The sequence below is a fragment of the Phoca vitulina genome, unplaced genomic scaffold (assembly GCF_004348235.1).
Source record: "Phoca vitulina isolate PV1807 unplaced genomic scaffold, GSC_HSeal_1.0 scaffold35, whole genome shotgun sequence".
Taxonomy (NCBI): domain Eukaryota; kingdom Metazoa; phylum Chordata; class Mammalia; order Carnivora; family Phocidae; genus Phoca; species Phoca vitulina.
Window position 1 is genome coordinate 17,962,702 of NW_022589738.1, and position 19,357 is coordinate 17,982,058.

Genomic DNA, 19,357 nt, shown 5'->3' on the forward strand with positions numbered 1-19,357 from the left:
CCACATGATAAATGACAGGAATCCAAAGGGCAGAGATGGTCAAGGATTAGAATTCAGCTGTTCCAATGTCCTAACATTCTCAGGATGAGAACACGGAGGCCTCCCCTGGGACAAATGGCTTGCGGGAGGCCAAGCCAATACTAGAACTCAGAGCTCCCACCAGGCCTAGGGCTCTTGGCACTGGCCAGGTCTTACGCAGCTTCTAAGAAAAGTTAACAACAGAACTGCTCCTTAACACTGAAATGGTTCCAATTTAAATAATATGAGGGGCTCATTCTCTCCTTTTTACACGTGCAAACCATATGGATGCTGCCTATTAATGTCCTAGATTTCTCTGGAGCAAATTCTCCTCACAAATGGGAGGGTTTGTAATGAGTCATGCCTCCTTTTAGTACAAAAGAGAAGTAAATGTGTCCAGTAAGGAACCCATCTGAGAGAACTTTAAATCAACTGAAAGTGCCTCCATTACCATCTTCTACCTAAAAAGTGTTTTCTAGACAAATTAAAATTGAAAAACTAAAAAAAAATGAAATGCAAGTATTTTGAAGAGGACCATATTGCCTAAGTAGTCCCATTTTCCTCCTTTGGCAATATTGTAATGAGTCAGCAGGTGCTTCACTACCAAAATTACTTTTATCATGAAGCTGAAATATACTGAATGTTTCAACAGAAGACTCCACGAGGAGAATAGATGAGGACATGAAAATGATGTATATTATGAAACTGCAGATCCCACCTTATACGTTTTACGCAGAAAAAAATAGTATGAGGCTTCCGTTAGACTATAAAGGATTCAAGGACAAGTATGTCAAAGGAAGGGGAGCCCGTCTGAGGTGAGCAGAAATCTCTGATTTTCTTCCTTCAGGGCCCTTGGGAGCACCATGGTAACACATGCCAAGAGAAAGGATTTCTGAGGAAAACAAGTGAGCAAAACTTTTTGGTGAACACGCTAATGGAGGCTAATGTGACAAATGGGCAATACCCACATTTGTCCAGTTCTAGAGCTGTAAGAGGAAGACTGAGATATTAGGCCAAAGGCTATTAAAAGGCAGAGTGAGGTCTCCAGTTTCACAATGTTTCAGGGATGAAGTTTTTACTAAAGGAGGAGTGCTCCCCCAAATACATAGCCAGGTTTCTCCTCAAAACGGTGGCACGAATTTAAAATCAAGGGGATAGGAAGCTAAGGTCAAGACCCCCAAAGGGCAAAGTTTAATCTCCCACAGTGTTTCAGGGCCAAAAAGACAAAAGATCCTTTAGGGTTTCAATCAAAAGCCTGGAAGAACCAGGCCTGAGGAGCACAGGCAGCCATAGCTGGACTGAGTCTTCCTAAAACTGCAACCTGGCCTTGACTTAGCCCAACTCCCGATGGCGCGAAGGTGATCAGCTCCTCACTATATTTACCTAACAGAGGAAAAGGAGGAAATCCTCTCTGGAGGAAGATGTGGTGTAGAACTAGTAAGATTCTTTCACACAAAATTGCTTGTTATAAAATTAAATATTATGATAATATTATGGCATGAGAAAAATTGCAGGAAAATGTAACCAATATTCAAGAGAAAACAAAGACAACAGATGCAGACTCACAGATGATCCAGATAATGGGATTCAGTAGACAAAACCTTTGAAAGAATTGATTAATTGGTCAAAGGAAATGAGAGGAAAAAAAGAGGAAACGGATGGAAAGGTGGAGAATTTCAAAAAGGAACTAGAATCTATGCAAAAAAATCAAATGGACATCATAGAAAAATAAAATACCTTAATTTAAGAAAAATATAATGTCTGAAATAACTCAGATGGGTCAATTAGCAGGGTTGGGTTTTATAGCAGACTAGACATAGTAAACTTGGAATATAAGTTAATGGAAAACACCCCTAGTAAAGCCCAAATAGAAAAGGGGAGGGGCACCTGGTTGGCTCAGTCCATAGAGCGGACTCCATCTCGGGGTTGTGAGTTCGAGCCCCATGCTGGCTGTAGAGATTACTTAAAAATAAATAAAAAATTAAAATTTTAAAAAAAAAATAGAAAAGGGGAAAGAAAGAAAAAAAAAAAAAAAACATATCATAAGGAACATGAAGAGGTCTCCTGCCCATGTAATTGGAGAGCCAGAAGAAATTAAGAGAGAGAACAGGGCAGTAGCAGTATTTGAAGAGACAATGGCTTGGAATTTTTAAAAAAGATTTACTTATTTTTAGAGAGAGAGAGCATGCAAGTGGGGAGAGGGGCAGAGGGAAAGGGAGAATCTCCAGCAGACTCCCCACTGAGTGTGGAGCCTGACTTAGGGCTCAGTCTCAGGACCCTCAGATCATCACCTGAGCCGAAATCAAGAGTCCGATGCTTAACCGACTGAGCCACCCAGGTGCCCCGAGAATTTTCCAATACTGATGAAAGACATCAACCCTGGGTGGTTCAGTCAGTTAAGTGTCTGCCTTCGGCTCAGGTCATGATCTCAGGGTCCTGGGATGCAACCTGGCATGCGGTTCCCTGCTCAGCAGGGAGTCTGAATCTCCCTCTCCCTCTGTTCCTCCCGCTTGTTTGTGCTCTCTCTCTAAAATAAATAAAATCTTTTAAAAAAATGTTTTTAATACCAGTAATAGTTTTATGGTGGAGTTTACTGAAATCAGGGGGAAAAGCCACAATCTTGGCATTAAGACTGATGGAGTAGCAGAATAAGATGGGACTCTAGAGGTGAACAGTCCAACCCTCATGTTAGAGAGGCCAAAACTAAAGCCCAGAGCATTAAGAACGATGTGCCCAGCACCCAGAGCTATTTAGAAGCTGACTAGAAACCTGAACAGCATCCTTCTAACTTCTAGTCCAGCCCTGTGATGCTCGCACCAGGCCGGTCCAAGGTCAAATCTAATAAAATGTGAAAACTCTCTGTGTAATGCTTTGATTTTAATGAATATATATTTTCACTGATAGTGATGGAAAATCACTGCTAGTGATGCAAAATACCACACACCAGGTGCTCATTCACTGACTACGTAGATATGGAGACCCAACATCATCACTGGGAAGAGCTCCTACACACACACACACACACACTGACCCTGGTCACTCTGTGAACCTGATGTTCACAGGCAGAGCAGAAAAACATGTCAGAGAGGTAGAGAAAGGTATGGCCAAGGGCTATCACTTAAACCCCAGCAGTCAGGCTATTTCTGTGTGTCTCAAGGCCTTTCTCCGTAACATGGGTAAGAACACGCATGGTGAACAAAGGAAAATATCCCACAGTGCCCTCCCTAGAGGTAAAGAAAAGACAACGGCTGACCCTCTGCATAGATTCTTTATCACCAAAGCACATGGTGTCCCCTCAGAACACGTGGCCTTTTAATTTCCCACAGATGTTTTGGGGAAAAATATCACCCGTCAAATCTGAGGCATTGTGATTAGCTAAAACAGCCATACCTCTTCCTCTTTAGGAAATTCATTAAGACTCCATTGTTTTCCTCCATTACCTTTTCCTGGTCAAATACATGTCATGTTTTTGTTTATTTTCATTGTCAAAACACAGTCCAAGACCCTCCCCCCCCACACATACAGCTGGGCTGCCAGACAGGCAAAGCTGACCTCTGTGGTCCCAGATCCCAACCTCTGTACACAAGCCGCCCTTCAGAACACCCAAAATATTGACAGTGAGCATAACAACAAGAAAATTTTGCTATCATTAATCGGGAACAAAAATATAGTTATTTACAAAACCAGCAAATCAGTTCAAATATTTTCCAATGTGGGGATTAGTATTCAAAGGACAAGGGGGCCCCTAACACCATTCAGTGGGGCATCTGAGGCTCCTGCTAAACCTATCACCTTGAATTTGTTAGTCATTTTCCTATCATAACCTTCTTCAATGTAAATACTTCTTTACTAATAATCCCTGGTAAAACCCAAGTCACTGTTCTATGTGGTTGTTTCAATAACTCAGCTCTATGCTTATTCATGATTTCCGTACAGCTCTTGCTAGTATTTTAACCTTATGCGGAGGATGTGTGTTCTCGCTCTCCCTCTGTCTCTCTCCCTCTCCCTCCCTCGCTCCTTCCCCAGAAATTATAGTACGTATAGGCTATGTATTTATACATCAGTAGATATAACTTGGGAAGGAGAATTCACATTATGCAACATGTCAGGAATAGAGTATATAAGACTTTTTTTTTAAAGATTTTATTTATTTATTTGACAGAGAGAGACACAGCGAGAGAGGGAACACCAGCAGGGGGAGTGGGAGAGGGAGAAGTAGGATTCCCGCTGAGCAGGGAGCCCGATGCGGGGCTCAATCCCAGGACCCTGAGATCATGACCTGAGCTGAAGGCAGACGCTTAACGACTGAGCCACCCAGGCGCCCCTAGTATATAAAACATTTTACACTACTGTCTAGGCTATCAAACTAGCTCTTGGAAAAACAAAACCTGAATACCTGCCAATATCATCTCAATTAGTATCCTCTTTCAATCTGTTAAAATGCCTTGATTTGCTCAACTGGGAATAGTTAAAAATATTGATTTTTCTTTCTTTTAATTTTATTTTATTATATGTTAGTCACCATACCAAAATATTGATTTCTCTAACTCAAACTAGTCATGGCCTTCTAAAAATACTCAACTACGGCCATTTGAATTTACGTTATTTTAAGCCAGCAGCAAAGACAATACAGAGATTCAGTAAGAAACTGATCTATAAATAGAGTACAGTGAGATATGATCTACATCGTTCGTTCTCTACAAAATAAAAGGAAAAGCATGCCATAAGAAAAAATGCTAAGAAGATATTTGTTAACGTAAGTGAAAGTTCTCTTTTCACCCATAAATAGTAACACATCTGTTATTTTGACAGAGGATTAGTCGGCTTGTGGATGTTTCATGCCTCTAACTTGTATCAGTGGCCAATCTAGGAACGGCACAAGGCAGGAGGCAAACATGTGAGAGGGATAAGGGGTCTTTAGGCCCTTCAAGTGCCTCCTATTTTATGCGTTTTGGTCCCTTCACAGTTCACCTGTATTTCTAGGATCAGTAGAAATGGGCTTGAAGGAGGAAAAATTTAGATCTGTGTTCTTTACTTCTAACAGCTCTAGTAACACATACAAATTTGTACTAAAACAAAGTTCTGGAGAAACTCAAACGGACCCAAGGTTACTCTACTACCTCTGGAAGTCAGGGTCACTTCATGTATGTTTTTCTAAGAATATTTACCAGTATACACTTCATGTATATTTCAACCAAGCTCCTGCACATATATTGTAACCAAACTTCCTCTTAACGTACACTAGTCCTTAAAAAGAATCCTTGAATAGGTAGTACATCAGAAATATTTAAATTCAGGGGCGCCTGGGTGGCTCAGTTGGTTGAGCATCTGCCTTCGGCTCAGGTCATGATCCCGGGGTCCTGGGATCGAGCCCCGCATCAGGCTCCCTGCTCAGTGGGGAGCCTGCTTCTCCCTCTGCCTGCCGCTCCCCCTGCTTGTGCTCTCTCTGTCAAATAAATAAATAAAATCTTTAAAAAATAACCCAATACTTAAATTCAGGTTTCCACTCTGAATAGTTTGTAACAGCTGCAAAAGCGCACACACATTAAGATTGGGTAAACTACTACTGCTTCTCAGTACAAGATCTTCAATTTTCACCCATGGCGAGGAAGAACACAGATGAACAACCCCCATCAATCAGATCTCTCTTTTTTTTTTTAATCAGATCTCTTTTCATTTCCTGACATTCTCCTTCCCCCAAAATGCCTTTTAAATTGGGATGCTAGGGACAAATCAATGGCAAATACTAAAGCGTGTGTCATAACAGAAGGTCCCCAATGCTCAAGGGTATCCACGGCAGTTTCCAGAATGAGGAGGAAAGAGAGGTTTCCCCGTTCTCCAGCACATTACAGCAGCTTCCCCATCCTACAGCATCAATGGTATCTCATCAAGGCCAAAAAGAAACTGGGGCTGTCTTAAATATGCTTTGGATAAAAGGATAAGGACAGAGGACTCGGCAGGAGAATCAAAGGAGGATGCTAGGAGACATGGGACCATCTTAGCTGGACTCATCTTAGATGCAATTAGATGCACCTGGGGTCAAAACTGTCCTCCCTGCTGGTGACCCAAGTCATTAATCACATATCCCTGCTCCCAGGCAAATGCAGTATATTGCTTAAAAAAAAATGGCTGCAATTATCCTCCTCTATCTCTGCTCCTTCCAACATGACACAGCTCCTCCCTTCAAGAGATGGAAATCTATTTCGCCACCTCCTGGATCAGGGCTGGCTTTGTGACTTGTTTGGGCTAACAGAATTCAGAGGAAGTAACCTTGTGGCAGTTGCAAGCCAAGGCCTCAGGAGGCTTTGTGTGCGCCCCACACTCTTAGGACCCTGCCACCCACGGTGTGAAGAACCCCGGGCAAGCCTGGTTAAAGAGTAAAAAAAAAAAAAAGTTGGGGCACCTGGCTGGCTCAGTCGGTAGAGCATGTGACTTTTGGATCTCAGGGTTGTCAGTCTGAGCCCCACGTTGGGCATAGAGATTACTTTAAAAAGGAAAATTTTTTAAAAACTATATGTAAAGAACTGAGGCCATCCTAGAAGAGCCAGCGCCCTCCCCCCCCAACTCACCCAGCAGACAACCTGCCCAGATCTAAAGAATTGCCCAGCTGAGTGCTGTCCAAATTGCCAACTCACAGAATCAAGAGCTAAACTAAATGCTGGTTGTTTTAAACCACTGACTGGGGCGCCTGCGTGGCACCTGCCTTCAGTTCAGGTCATGATCCCGGGGTCCTGCTTGGCAGGGAGTCCGCTTCTCCCTCTCCCTCCGTCCCTCCCCCCTGCTCGTGCTCTCTCTCAAATAACTAAATAATAAATAAAAATAAACCACTGATAAAATGATATTGTGGTGTTTTGTTAAGCAGCAAAAAGCTAACTGCTACAGTAAGGAATGGATTCACTCAGTGAACATGTAGTAAATGCCTTCATATGTGAAGTAGTACTCTCAATAATTACTGGGGGCACAAAGATTAATAATGCAATCATGCCGACACTTAGGCATCTCCTCCGATGACGTTAAAAGAAGGGTGAATAACAAGATCTACTCAGAGGATAGGAAGGCTCACTCAAAGAGGTCACTTTGGAGTTGGTTTTTAGAGAAAAAAATAGGAAGTCACCAGTAGACAGGAATGGACATCAGAAGTAGACAAGAAACAGCCATGTGCAAAAGCACAGATGCAGGGAAGAACTCAAGGAATGTTCTAGGAATGGCAAATAGTTTAGGACAGATGGAGTGTGGGGAGGACATGGCAGATGACGGAACAGGAAAAGCAGGTTGAAGGCAAATAATGAAGGGTGTCACACTGTAAATCATGCTAAGGAATCTGAATGCCTCTTGTAGGCTATAGAGAGCTACAAATCACTTTTGAGTAGGAAATGACATGATTAAATCTGTGTTTTAGGAAAGGCAAGCTGATGACAAGTGAGGGATTAGAGGCAAGGGCAAGACTCAGGGAGATCGGTTGGAAGTCTATTACTACAAATCCCAAAGGGGACCTGAACCAAACTAAATATAGCTTCTGAGCGGGACAGGGGCCATGTGGGAGGATGGAGACAGTGCCAAGATTTCTACTTCGGGATCCTGGATTAATGGTAAATACATTAATTAAGGCAGGAAAGCAGAGGAGCGGACTGAAAAGGAACAACACGTGTGTTTTATAAAGGCGCCTATGGGATATCCAGTGGGCGATGTCCAGGAGGCAGGTAAGGATACAGATCTAGACCTTCTGTTGAAGGACAGGTGGTGAGAGCAGGAGATAAAGACCTGGGGAGCCTTTTGAACACAGGGCAGAGGGAGAGGGACAACTCAAGACCTAAGAGTGAACATGAACGCAGGGCACCGAGGGGAAAAAATATAGGTGGAGAAGAGAAAAGGATAACAAATGGCAGAATACCAAGAGGCATTGATATTTCAGAGGCAAAGGAAAGAAGGAGCATCGACCAGTGGCAACCCTCCTTGGGAATGGAAGAGCGGAAGGATCATTCAGCAAGCATGGATTACGAATTAAGGAAAAATGGATACTCATCCATTTTGCCACATTCCTTCCTCTAGCCAAGTCATCACCAGGCTCTTCCCTAGGGTTCTTCCCACTCCAGAGGGGCCCTGAGGACATAATCAGTGTTAGGGGGAGACCAAAACAGGGGCCACTTTGAGTAACAGCACCTGTGTCCATGTATCTTATTGAAAAACACGCTTCTTCAAACCCCTTCTCTGGCACCTGCTGCAGCGAAGAACATTCCCAACTTTCATTCTTAGGGCACTTATTTGAAATGAGCTTATAATTAATATACCGCATTTTCCAAACAGATTGCCTTTACATATTTTCAATAACTAAAAGAGAGATTTTAAAAAAATAACCCCGAAGTAGGCAAAAGCTTTATAAACAGAACACAAAAAGCAAGAGCCATAAAAGAAAAGGAAAATCCACCATTGGACTTCATTAAAAATCATCAAAAGATTGCACGAAGATAGTGAAAAGGCAAGCCACACACTGGGAGAAAATATTTGTAATAATACGTGTATCTGACAAAGGACTCCTCTACAGAATAGAAAAGAACTCAAACAGAAAAAAAAAAAGCCAACTCAAAATCGGACAAAACATTTTAACAAAAATTTCACAAAAAGATATCAAAATGCCAGTAGGTATATGAAATGGCATTTAACATTAGTCACTAGGAAACATAAATTAAAACCATAAGGACCACCTCACACCCATTAGGATGACTACTATCAAAAGGGAGCGGAGAGGAGGACACAGAAAAGGAAAGAAAAGAGAAAAAAAGAAAAAACAGAACAGGGGCACCCGGGTGGCTCAATTGGTTGAGTGTCTGACTCGATTTCAGCCTAGGTCGTGATCTCAGGGTTGTGGGATTGAGCCCCGACTCTGTGCTGGATTTGGGGTGCAGGCTGCCTGGGGCCTAGGGTTCTCTCTTTCTCTCTCCCCCTCTCCCTCCCCAACTCACTCACGTGCATGTCTCTCTTAAAAAAAAAAAAAGGAAGAAAAGAACAAGTGTTGGCAAGGATGTGGAAAAACCAGAACCCCCTCCACACTTTTGAGAATGAAACATGGTGCCATAGCTATGGAAAAGAGTATGGTGGTTTCTCAAGAAATTTAAATAGAATTACCATATGACCCAGCAGTTCCACTTCCAGGTATGTGCCCCAGAAAACTGAAAGCAGGGTCTCGAAATATCTGTACACCCCTGTTCAGAGCAGCACTATTCACAATAGGCAAAAGGTGGCAGCAACCTAAGTGTCCGACAGAAGGATAAGCAAAATTTGGTATATGCATACAGTGTAATATCATTCAGCCTGAAAAAAAATTCTGACACGTAACACAACACGAGTGAATCTTAAGGACATTGTGCTAAGTACAATAAGCTGATTACAAAAGAACAAGTACTCTGGGATTCTACCCATATGAGGTACTTCAAGTGGTCAAATTCAGAGACGGGGGCACCCGGGTGGCTCAGTGGTAAGCGTCTGCCTTCGGCTCAGGTCCTGATCCCAGGGTCCTGGGATCGAGCCCCACATCAGGCTCCCTGCTCAGCAGGAAGCCTGCTTCTCCCTCTCCCACTCCCCCTGCTTGTGTTCCCTCTCTCACTGTGTCTCTCTCTGTCAAATAAATAAATAAAATCTTTAAAAAAAAAATTCAGAGACAGAAAATAGAATGGTGGTTGCCAGGGGCTGGGGAAAGAGAGACCAGGGACTTATTGTTTCATGGGCACAGTTTCAGTTCTGCAAGATGAAAACCGTTCTGGAGATGGATGGTGCTGATGGTGGTTACCCAGCACAGTGAATGTGCTTAATGCCACGACCGTACATGCAAAAGTGATCACCGTGGTAAATCTTACATTATGTGTATTTTACCACAACTAAATTTTTTTGAAATTTTAAAACCCACAGGGAGATACCCATTTGCCCCCCCCCCCACCAAAAACGGCTGAAGCTAAAAAGACCCCCAAAACCAAGTGTTAGCGCAAGTACGGATCAAATGGAACTCCTTACACCACTGTGGAATTTAAATTGGTACAATCACCTTGGCAGGCTATTTGGCAATTATCTACTAAAGCTAAATAGAAGCCTCCTCTACTACCCTGCAACTCCATTCCTAGGTTATGTGCTCAAGAGAAATGAGTGGGCATGTGCACCAAAAAACGTAAGCAAGAATGTTCATAGCAAGAATGTTCGTAGCAAGAATGTTCAGGGTCACCTGCATGGCTCAGGTGGTTGAGCCTCCGACTCTTGGTTTCAGCTCAGGTCTGATCTCGGGGTCATGAGATCAAGCCCCGCGTCGTCCTCTTCTTCTTCAGCCTCCTAGTCGGCTGGAGATTCCTTCCCCTTCCTTCTCCCCTCCCTCTGCTCCTCTCCCCCACCCCCGCATGCTCTCTCTCTAATAAATAAAATCTTTAAAAATAAAAAAAGAATGTTCATAGCTGCTTTATTCATATTAGCCACACACTGAAAACAACCAAAACTCCAACAGAATGGATAAACAAATGTACTATGTCCATACACTAAAACTGCAAATCAACAATAAACTAGAATGAATTACTACTACACACAATAACATGGGTGAATCTCCTAGATATTATGTTAATGTGAAAGACATACACAAGGATCCCTTCTGTAACATACTATTTATATATGGAGCTTAACAGGAGACAAAACTAATGGATGGAGTTTTTTAAAATCACAATGTGAAAAAAAAAAAATCGTAATATGGCTACCTTCATTCAGGTTAGAAGCAGGGTAAAAACTAACCAGAAGGGGAAAGAGGAGAAAATCGGGGGTGGTGGATGTGTTCTCTATCTTGACATGGGTGTGCGCACGTGTCAAAATTCACTGAGCAGGACACGTTGGAATAATGCATTTTACACTTTATTGTATGGATGCCATACCTCATAAAACAAAATATCTCTACAGCACCTCATGTCTCTACAATGAGATTGGTAGGATTCAAAAACAGAATAAAACCTCAACTTGTTGCTCTCTTCCTTTCTGCCCTAGAAGATTAGACCCTATTCCTATTAGAAGCGTTAGAGAGATGATTAGTTAGTTACTTCCCAGGCTCCGGAGTCAGATAAGGAATCTAAGTCCCACGCAGTGCAAACTTACGTGCTCCTAAATGTCCACGAGCTTTCCTGAAGCCACTCCCTATCCCTGGGGTCTTTACAGTAAGAACCTCTCAGTCCTTAGTGTAGCCTATACTTTCTGAGTCAGAGCTCCCAATTTGCCTTCTACTGGTTAAGTGTCCAATTTGGCCTTTTTAAGCTTCGGGAACAGCATCTGACTTTGTTTTACATCCTCACTGGCAGGGGCTAATTAAATCCCTCTTCGGCCGTAAAGGCAGAATGTCAAAAATCACAAGATATCACCACATTCCGGCATTATGATGAATGCATACACCCCTAGGAAAGAGAAGGCTTCATTCTCTTTAACAGCCATTTTGATGCCTGTCCCTTAACAGCCAATATAGTAATAACTTTAGCTTCCTTCTGAGAGCATCATGAGCCATGGCCCACCATTCTAAGAAGATAAAAATCCACAGAGATGGAACCCCCCTTCTTCTACCATTCATAACACTGTGCTACCCAGCTATTGGAAAAGGGCCTTAATAGGCAAAACTTTGTATTTCAATGATCCTCAAAGGCAAATTCTTTTAAACTGCGTCAAAATGAAAAATGGTCTCAATTTGACTGCCTTTGATCCCATATGAAACCTGCCATTAATTTAGTGAAATGGGTGAATTATGAAGGTACGTCGCGTATGTTCAGCTTGGTAGAAGAAAACGGAAAGATGGTTAAAAAAAAAAAAAAAAAAGGCTGGTTTAAAAGCAGCAGCCTAATGCATCCATATTCTGATAAGTGGTATGCCAAGTCAACAGTGAGAGGTAGTTTTTGTCAAAAGCAGATGCGGTTATGTCGGCTCAACAGGGTGACTTGTTAAAAGTGTCCCAAATGAAATTATTCCCCCAAATTGGCCGTTTTATACAGTTTCGTTAAGTGTTTTTCAAAGCAAGTATCAAACAACAACTGGTTAAATGTTAAATGCAAAGCCACACGGTCACAACAGAAAAGCAATGCTTCTTTTAGGAGAGTAAAAAGTAATGCAATAGAACGACACGCAGGATTTTATTTAAATACATTGTCTAGAATAGAATAAGCCATTTTCTCCTTGCAGAATACCTCAAAATAGGTTTCACTTCATAAGAGTCTATATAAATGTCAAGATATTGGAATGCAATAATTATAAAGCCGCCTAGGTGTATTAATTGTTCTACATACCTGTGGTTTTTCTGATTCCTGTACTAGCTTACTCATGTATATTCACTCTTATTTTTCAGAAGCCACTTTGGAAAGCTCCCGTTTTTGGCTTCCACACTGCCACCTGTAGACATAAAAAAGAAATAAGCCTTATGTATTATTCATCAACCACGCATCTTTTCTAGGCAACTAACAGGGACAATTGGGAAACAAGTAGCAAAATATTTGCTCCAAGAGATAAAAGTGTTCTTTCTCCTCTGTGGAAAATTTCTAAGGAGTCCCTCTTCCCCAATGGTTTGGTAAATTACTCAGATATCGAAACATGCATTAAGTCTCAGATCAACACCACTCTCTCTGATCAGTTCATTAAAGAACGAGATGGAGTCACAGAACTCATCCACATGCCAACCTACAACCATTTCAAGATCTGCCATTTCAAATCAGAAGACAACTTAACCACTCTGTTAATTGGGTAATTAAGAATTCCATAAATTACCACAAAGAAGAAAAAAGAGGGAGAGATCCAGGCAAAGGGTACTTTCTCACACGGTCATAAAATGTAAAATGTCTCTTTAGAATAATAATATCAATTCTAAAATGAACTGGTGCTTTCTCCGTTCTAAACAGCAGTTAGGTGGGGTTATTTTCATCATAATGCCCTACTCCCATTTTGAATGTGAATGTAGAGTGCTGAAAGGTCTTTCAGACACCCCACAGATTTCAATACAGGTAGGTCTTTTTTTCTTTAAAAAAAAAAAAAGTCAGATGAATCAAAATCTATGAGCAGAACAAGCAATAAATAAAAATCCACAAACTATCAGTTAGTCAAAGGAGCCATGAGATGTGAGGGATATGTGTGTGCCCGCACGTGTGATGAGAGTCAGAGACAGACACACAGATTCTAGAGTTAATTGAGAATAACAGACCAAACCAGGGTGTGTTCTGTGTAAGAGAGAGAGAACAGAGAGACAAAGATTATCTCGGGTTAATTGAGACTAACAGACCAAACCTGTGTGTGTGTGTGTGTGTGTGTGTAAGAGAGAGAGACAGAGAGAGATACAGATTCTAGAGTTAATTGAGAATAACACACCGCGCCGCGTGTGTGTGTGTGTGTGTGTGTGTGTGTAAGAGAGAGAGACAGAGAGCGATACAGATTCTAGAGTTAATTGAGAATAACACACCGCGCCGCGCAGCTCTTTACCTCCTCGGAGTCCCACAGTCCACCGAGAACAAGTGCCCCAGCTCCAGCACCTTAAGCCAAAGACGCAAGCACCACCCCCACCCCCACCCCAGCTCCACCCCCACCCGCTAGGCGAGCTAGCGCCAGGAGCCACCCAGCCAGCATGCCCGCCGAACCCGCAAACCCTGCGGACTTCTTTTTTTTTGGCCCCATCAGAGATCCGTTCCCCACTTACCTGCAATTTACTTTAACGCCCCGAAAGTCTGGCTTGCTTGAAAGAATTGCAGCCAATCCAAGAAAATCAAGTCTCCTGGAGCCACTCTCCTCCTTCTCCCTAGGACGGACATTCACACACACTCACACTCCCTTCCTTCCCGACCCCGAACACGCGCTGGGCCATCCCAAGAGGCTCGTTGGGGGCCCGCCAGCGACCAATCCTGCTCCCACGTGCCTCCATTAAACCCTCGTCCAAACGTGCACAAGGCGCCAAGTGCATGTGCACCGTCCGCCTTCGGAGATAAGTTCGGCAAACCCCATCCCACCCTCCCCCCCACCCCACTCCGGCCCCCGAAAGCGCGAGCGAGCGCGCGGGCTCAGGCACCCGCCCGGCAGACAATACTCCAGCAACTCCTGCCTTCCCCGCACACGCCCCGGCTGGTCCTGCCACCACTCTCTCGTTTCCCCAGGTTTCTACAGTCCCGAGGGCCCCGAGCAGGGGGCCTCCGGATGGTTGCTGGGTGTAGACTGCGAAGAGAGGAGCGACCTGCGCGCACCACCGAGATGGGGGGGGGGGGGGGGGGGCGGTCCCCCCCGGCCCCCCCGGGGGGCGGCGCGCGGGGGGGGGGGGGGGGGGGGGGCTGTGAGACCCGAGGGGGAGAATCCCCAGGGAGGCAGCTTCTCCGCACCTCTTCCCCACCTAGCACAGCGCGCGCGCACAAGCGGGCACACCAAGGGGCCGTGCACCTTCCCGCTGCCCCCGGACCTGCCCGGTCCTCGTCCCCGAGCTTGGTGGCCTGGACGCCAAGGCGTCCGGCCTGCGGCGGCCCTGGAGGGGGCAAGAGCGCCGCGCTCAGGGGTGCCCACCTGCGCGCAGGGTAGCCGAGGCGGCCGCTGAGCCGCCCGCTGCGCCGTGTCCGCTGCAGGAGGAGGTGTAGGCGGCCTGAGCCCCGGACTCCAAACGTCTCCTCGCTGCCCAGCCGTGCGGTCCTCGCTTCCTTTCCTCCCTGAGGGTGAGCCTCCCACCTTAGCCCGCAGGTTCTGCCACCGTCCCTCTGCCCGCGGGAGCCCGAGCTGTCCTCCCCGCCCCTTTCCCGCCGCCCCGCGCAGCGCCGCGCTCCGCCCCCCGCCCGCCCCTCCCCGCCCGGGCCCAGCCGGGGGCTGCGGGCCCCGGGCCTCGTGTCGCAGCTTCCCACACCCGGGCGGTGGGGGGTGGAGGGGTTCCGCCAAGACCCCGCGCTCCTGACCCGCTCCCCTCTCCCGCGCCAGCGGCGGCCACCCGTGCTCACCCCGCGGTCAAGGGTGTGGGCACCGCGCGCGCTCTGCCCTCGCTCTTCCGGCGTCTCCACTCCCCGCAAGGCACCTTCCACGGGCCCGAAGGGTGCCTCGTTTCTTGGGGGGGAAGGGGGTTGGTGAAGCGGGGTGGAGTGAGCAAAAGAGAGAAGGCAAAGAAATTAGCATGTCAGCTGCCAGGGGATACAAGTTGCTGCCTGTGCCTTGTTTCTGTTACATTAAATACCTGGATGTGCTGCTTTCCTTGTTACGACCGCAGCAATATTCAGAGGAGGCATGAATATCAGATTTCCAAGCTAATTGGTTGTAGGGGCTTTTTAAAAATTTAATGATGCAGAAGACAACCGATTCACTCTTTTTAAAAAGTTACTTAATATATGTGGCCACATTTCTAATTTTAAGTAATAGCAAAATATAAATAACAGAACAGCTGTGTTTTACAGAAACAGATCCAGTTTGTATGTGTTATTTAAGCCCTCTGTAATTATATTAATTGGGTTCGTTTTAAAGTGTATTTTAGGTATTTCTTAAGAAAATGAGCTCAGAATTTAGGGATTAGGAATCCATAATTTATAATTTGGCTTTTTGCCATTATTCTAAAATGCCAATTTCATGGAAATTATTAAATGTGGTTATGTAGAAAAATGGATCCTTTTTCTCCCGAGTTGGCAACATTCTTAGATTTGGCAAAGGACGGATTTTTTTTTTTTAAACGAAGAAATAATAAAATTCTCATTCATTTTCTAGGGATGGGATATCTGGTTTAGCAGCTTTTTCTTTAGTGTTTCTCTCTTTGAGGCAAAGTTCCTTTCTGCTTCCTCTTATATTTGTTTTGTTCAAAATTTTCCCCCTAAATATAAATAAAGCTATAGATACCATGATTTTTGAGCCTTTGTTTTCCTGAAGGGATAGGGAAATGAATTATAATCAATTATCAAAGTCAACTCCAGGCTCCTGATACTAAGTTTCACACTGATTAACCCTGTTTTTCGACTGCTTTTAGTAATTTAACCTAACACTTGAGAACCAAGAGTGGTTTTTTTTTTTAAATTCCATCCCTAGAAGAATGAAATGCACACTTTTTAATTAACATTTGGAACGAAAATTAAATTGACTAATGAAAAGCATATTCGTAGTGCATTTGTTGCTGGGTAAATGAGGACAACGTGGATGATAAACAGCATTCTGAAGAAGAGGCTCTGAAGCAAAGAAAACAGTCTTTAGAAAAACTGATGATCCCCTTTTCAAGGCAAGGATAACAAATACCAGTAATTATGCAAAGAAGGACTGCTGCCTCTCCTCTCTGCTTTGGTTTTGTGGCTGGGCCTGCATTTATCTCTTTTGATCATCATAATAAAAGTAAAGTAATTCAGCATTCCGGTGACATTGCTTAGTAAATTAGCAATTTGAAAATGCTTTTATTACCTAATTAATCCAAGTAAATGCCTCCGATAAATCCGATTTTACTCTTACATCTTTTTTTTTTTGGTGCCTCGGGAGAAACACTTTGTGTGAAATAAAAACAGCTAAGGCTAGCTCAAGAACAATGGCCAGCCAGACTCTTTTGGTGCATGTGTGTTGCAATAGAGTTGATATTACGTGACCTTTGGGTCTTCAATGATATATCAGATATTGGTTATGAATTGCTCATCGGCTACTTGTTTAATGAGTTCCAGTGTGTTTGCTCTGCCTTGCCCATTCCCCAGAAGCATATTTTATTTCTTTGTGTCTGCCTTACTGAATCTACCTTGGCCTAAACTATGTTCATTGAACTTCCACCAAAGAATCAGATCCTAATCCATAGCTCACTTGACAAGCATCTTTGTCCTTCAAGTGAAGTTTCCCTTGAGGTCTTCGGTAAAAATCCAGCATGATTAACCATCCAAAATTGGAAAGAATACTTCGTCAAGCACGGTTCTGACTAAGAGATAACAATCAGATTTCTCAAAACCAGGAGGGTGTGTCCCATTTGAATAAAAAGAAGAAACAAAACTGGCAAATCCGTTTTGTTCAGGTCAAAAACTAAGCCAACAAAATCACAATCCGGATCCTTTCTAAGCCTGAATTATGCTAAGAGATATATAAAAAGCACAATCCAAATAACTTCATCTGTATTTTCTTTCACCACTGCAAATCCCTTGCTCCACTGACCAAATACCATTACATTTCACGTTTCCCTTTTAGTTCCCGTGCTATTGAGAATTTTTCACTAATCTTTAAATAAGAAAGTTTAACCAGACACTCCTGCTGTCTCCAAGGCATCCTGTGTCACCCTCCATTTGTTTTCAAAAGTTTTTTTTGAAATGTCCATGCCATTGGTAGGGACAGATCTGAACATCCCATGTGGACCCATGGAGAGAGAGTTCTGATGACCAGTCCAAATTCAAAACAGTGAGCTTGAAACAAAACACGAGTTTGTTGTAACAGCTTAATCCTTTCTGATCCTTACCCCGGCACAGAGTTCTGGAACACACCAGCTTACCCCTCTTGAGCAATTTTCTCCTGATAATTATTTTAACAAATTTTTTGGTCATTTACTCTTTGGGCTGTGTTATAACTAACTCACAGGGAGCCGAACATATTATGCATAGTCTTCTCTCCTTTCTTTTCTGTGATAACTGAGGATTGGAGATCATTTATGGGGGTAAGGGTAGATGATAGGATAGCCGTTTTGCCAGAGTCTCCTTTTCTGGCTCTAAGAAAAGCATGAACTGAGTTTCTCCACCTTGGTTGATTGGGATTAGTGAGCAGCATCATTGATTCAAATTTGCAGAATACCAGACTATAATTGGTCTCCTGGTGCTAGGAAACTATGTCACCAATTATCACACAAGACAATGACAGAGACAATAGTACCCATATAATGCTCAGATTGAAATGTTGATGCTCTAAGCTAAGTTACTTAAAATGTGTGTGTGTGTGGGGGGGGTGTATATGTATAATTCAAAGCTAAATATAAACCTGAATACTTACAATAGATCCTTCAGTTATGAAACTCTTGGTAAGCTCTCTTATGGTTTTTGGGTATGTGATAAACTAAGGAGTACTTCAATATTTCCCTTACTCACAGGAAAATACCTTTTTTTGAAATTTTATTAATTTATTTTAAGTAATCTCTGCACCCAACATGGGGCTTAAAGTCATAACCCTGAGATCAAGAGTCCCATGTACTTCTGACTGAGCCAACCAGGTGCCCCCGAGAGTAACTTTTTCTGATCCAGATCTTCCCATAAATTTCCCAGCACTAAATATTTAACCATATCATTCCATGATGGATGGAAGGAAGGAAGGAAGGAAGGAAGGAAGGGTTAAGCCAGTGTGATAGATCTGGTAAATACATGTATGACTCAGTAGCACAACTGATAGGCACACCAGATTAGTCAGATCATAGTTTCCTCCTCCGAGGACCATTTTGTTTTGGTCTGTTTCATGGCTACCGATCAAAACCTTATTCCTCAACATAGACAAACATTGTTGGCCACTAGATGTTGTGGGTGGAATTGTGTCCCCAAAAAAGATATGTTGAAGTCCTAACCCATGATACCTGTGAATGTGACCTTATTTTAAAATAAGGTCTTTACAGATGTATTTAAGATGTAAATTGAGATGAAGTCATACTGAAGTAGGGTGCGCCCTTATTCCGATATGACTGGTGTTTTTGCTGGAAGAGACACAGACACAGAGAGAAGTCAGCCATGTGAAGATGAAGGCAGAGGTGGGACGGAGTGAGGTTGTCACAAGCCGAGCAACACCTGGGACTACCCAAAATGGAAAGAGACAGAGAAAGGATCCTTCCTCAGAGGCCCAGCCGATGCTTTGATTGTGGACTTTTAGCCCCCAGGACCATGAAACAATAAATTTCGGTTGTTTCAGCCATCCATTGTGTGGTACTTTGTTACCACAGCCCTAGGAAACCAATATACCAGGGAATCATCAACTCCTGGTGATGCCAGCCCATAATCTCTCATATCCAGCACAGAGTAAATGTTTACTTGTAGAATGTTTAAGAATGATAGGCAGAGGGGCTCCTGGGTGGCTCAGTCAATGAAGCATCGGCCTTTGGCTCAGGTCATGATCTCAGGGTCCTGGGATCAGCCCCGCATCGGGCTCCCTGCTCGGCGGGAAGCCTGCTTCTCCCTCTGCCCCTCCCCCTGCTTGTGTTCCCTCTCTGGCTGTGTCTCTCTCTCTGTCAAATAAATAAATAAAATCTTTTAAAAAAAATGATAGGCGGAGTCATCTCTGTACATGAAAGACAACAGCGGGGTGGAATCATCCAGGAATTGGAAGGAATCTTGAGCATTTATCTAATCTCATGGTTCCCCCAAGATGGGACTTGGCCACAACTAAGAATCATAGTCACAGAATCTTAACGTGTCTAAAGACGGTT

The 19,357-nt window shown here is 43.7% G+C and overlaps 1 long non-coding RNA gene across 3 annotated transcripts in view; it reads right to left on the minus strand.

Annotated features, from left to right (window-relative positions):
• Positions 1–14,745, minus strand: part of LOC116646172 — a 102,092-nt gene extending 87,347 nt beyond the window's left edge. For all 3 annotated transcript variants that reach the window (XR_004302078.1, XR_004302077.1, XR_004302076.1), the window contains exons 1-3: positions 14,545–14,745; positions 13,697–13,795; positions 12,303–12,405 (exon numbers count right to left, since the gene is read on the minus strand). This is a non-coding gene — a long non-coding RNA (uncharacterized LOC116646172). The remainder of the gene's footprint in view (positions 1–12,302; positions 12,406–13,696; positions 13,796–14,544) is intronic.
• Positions 14,746–19,357: the final 4,612 nt, after the last annotated feature.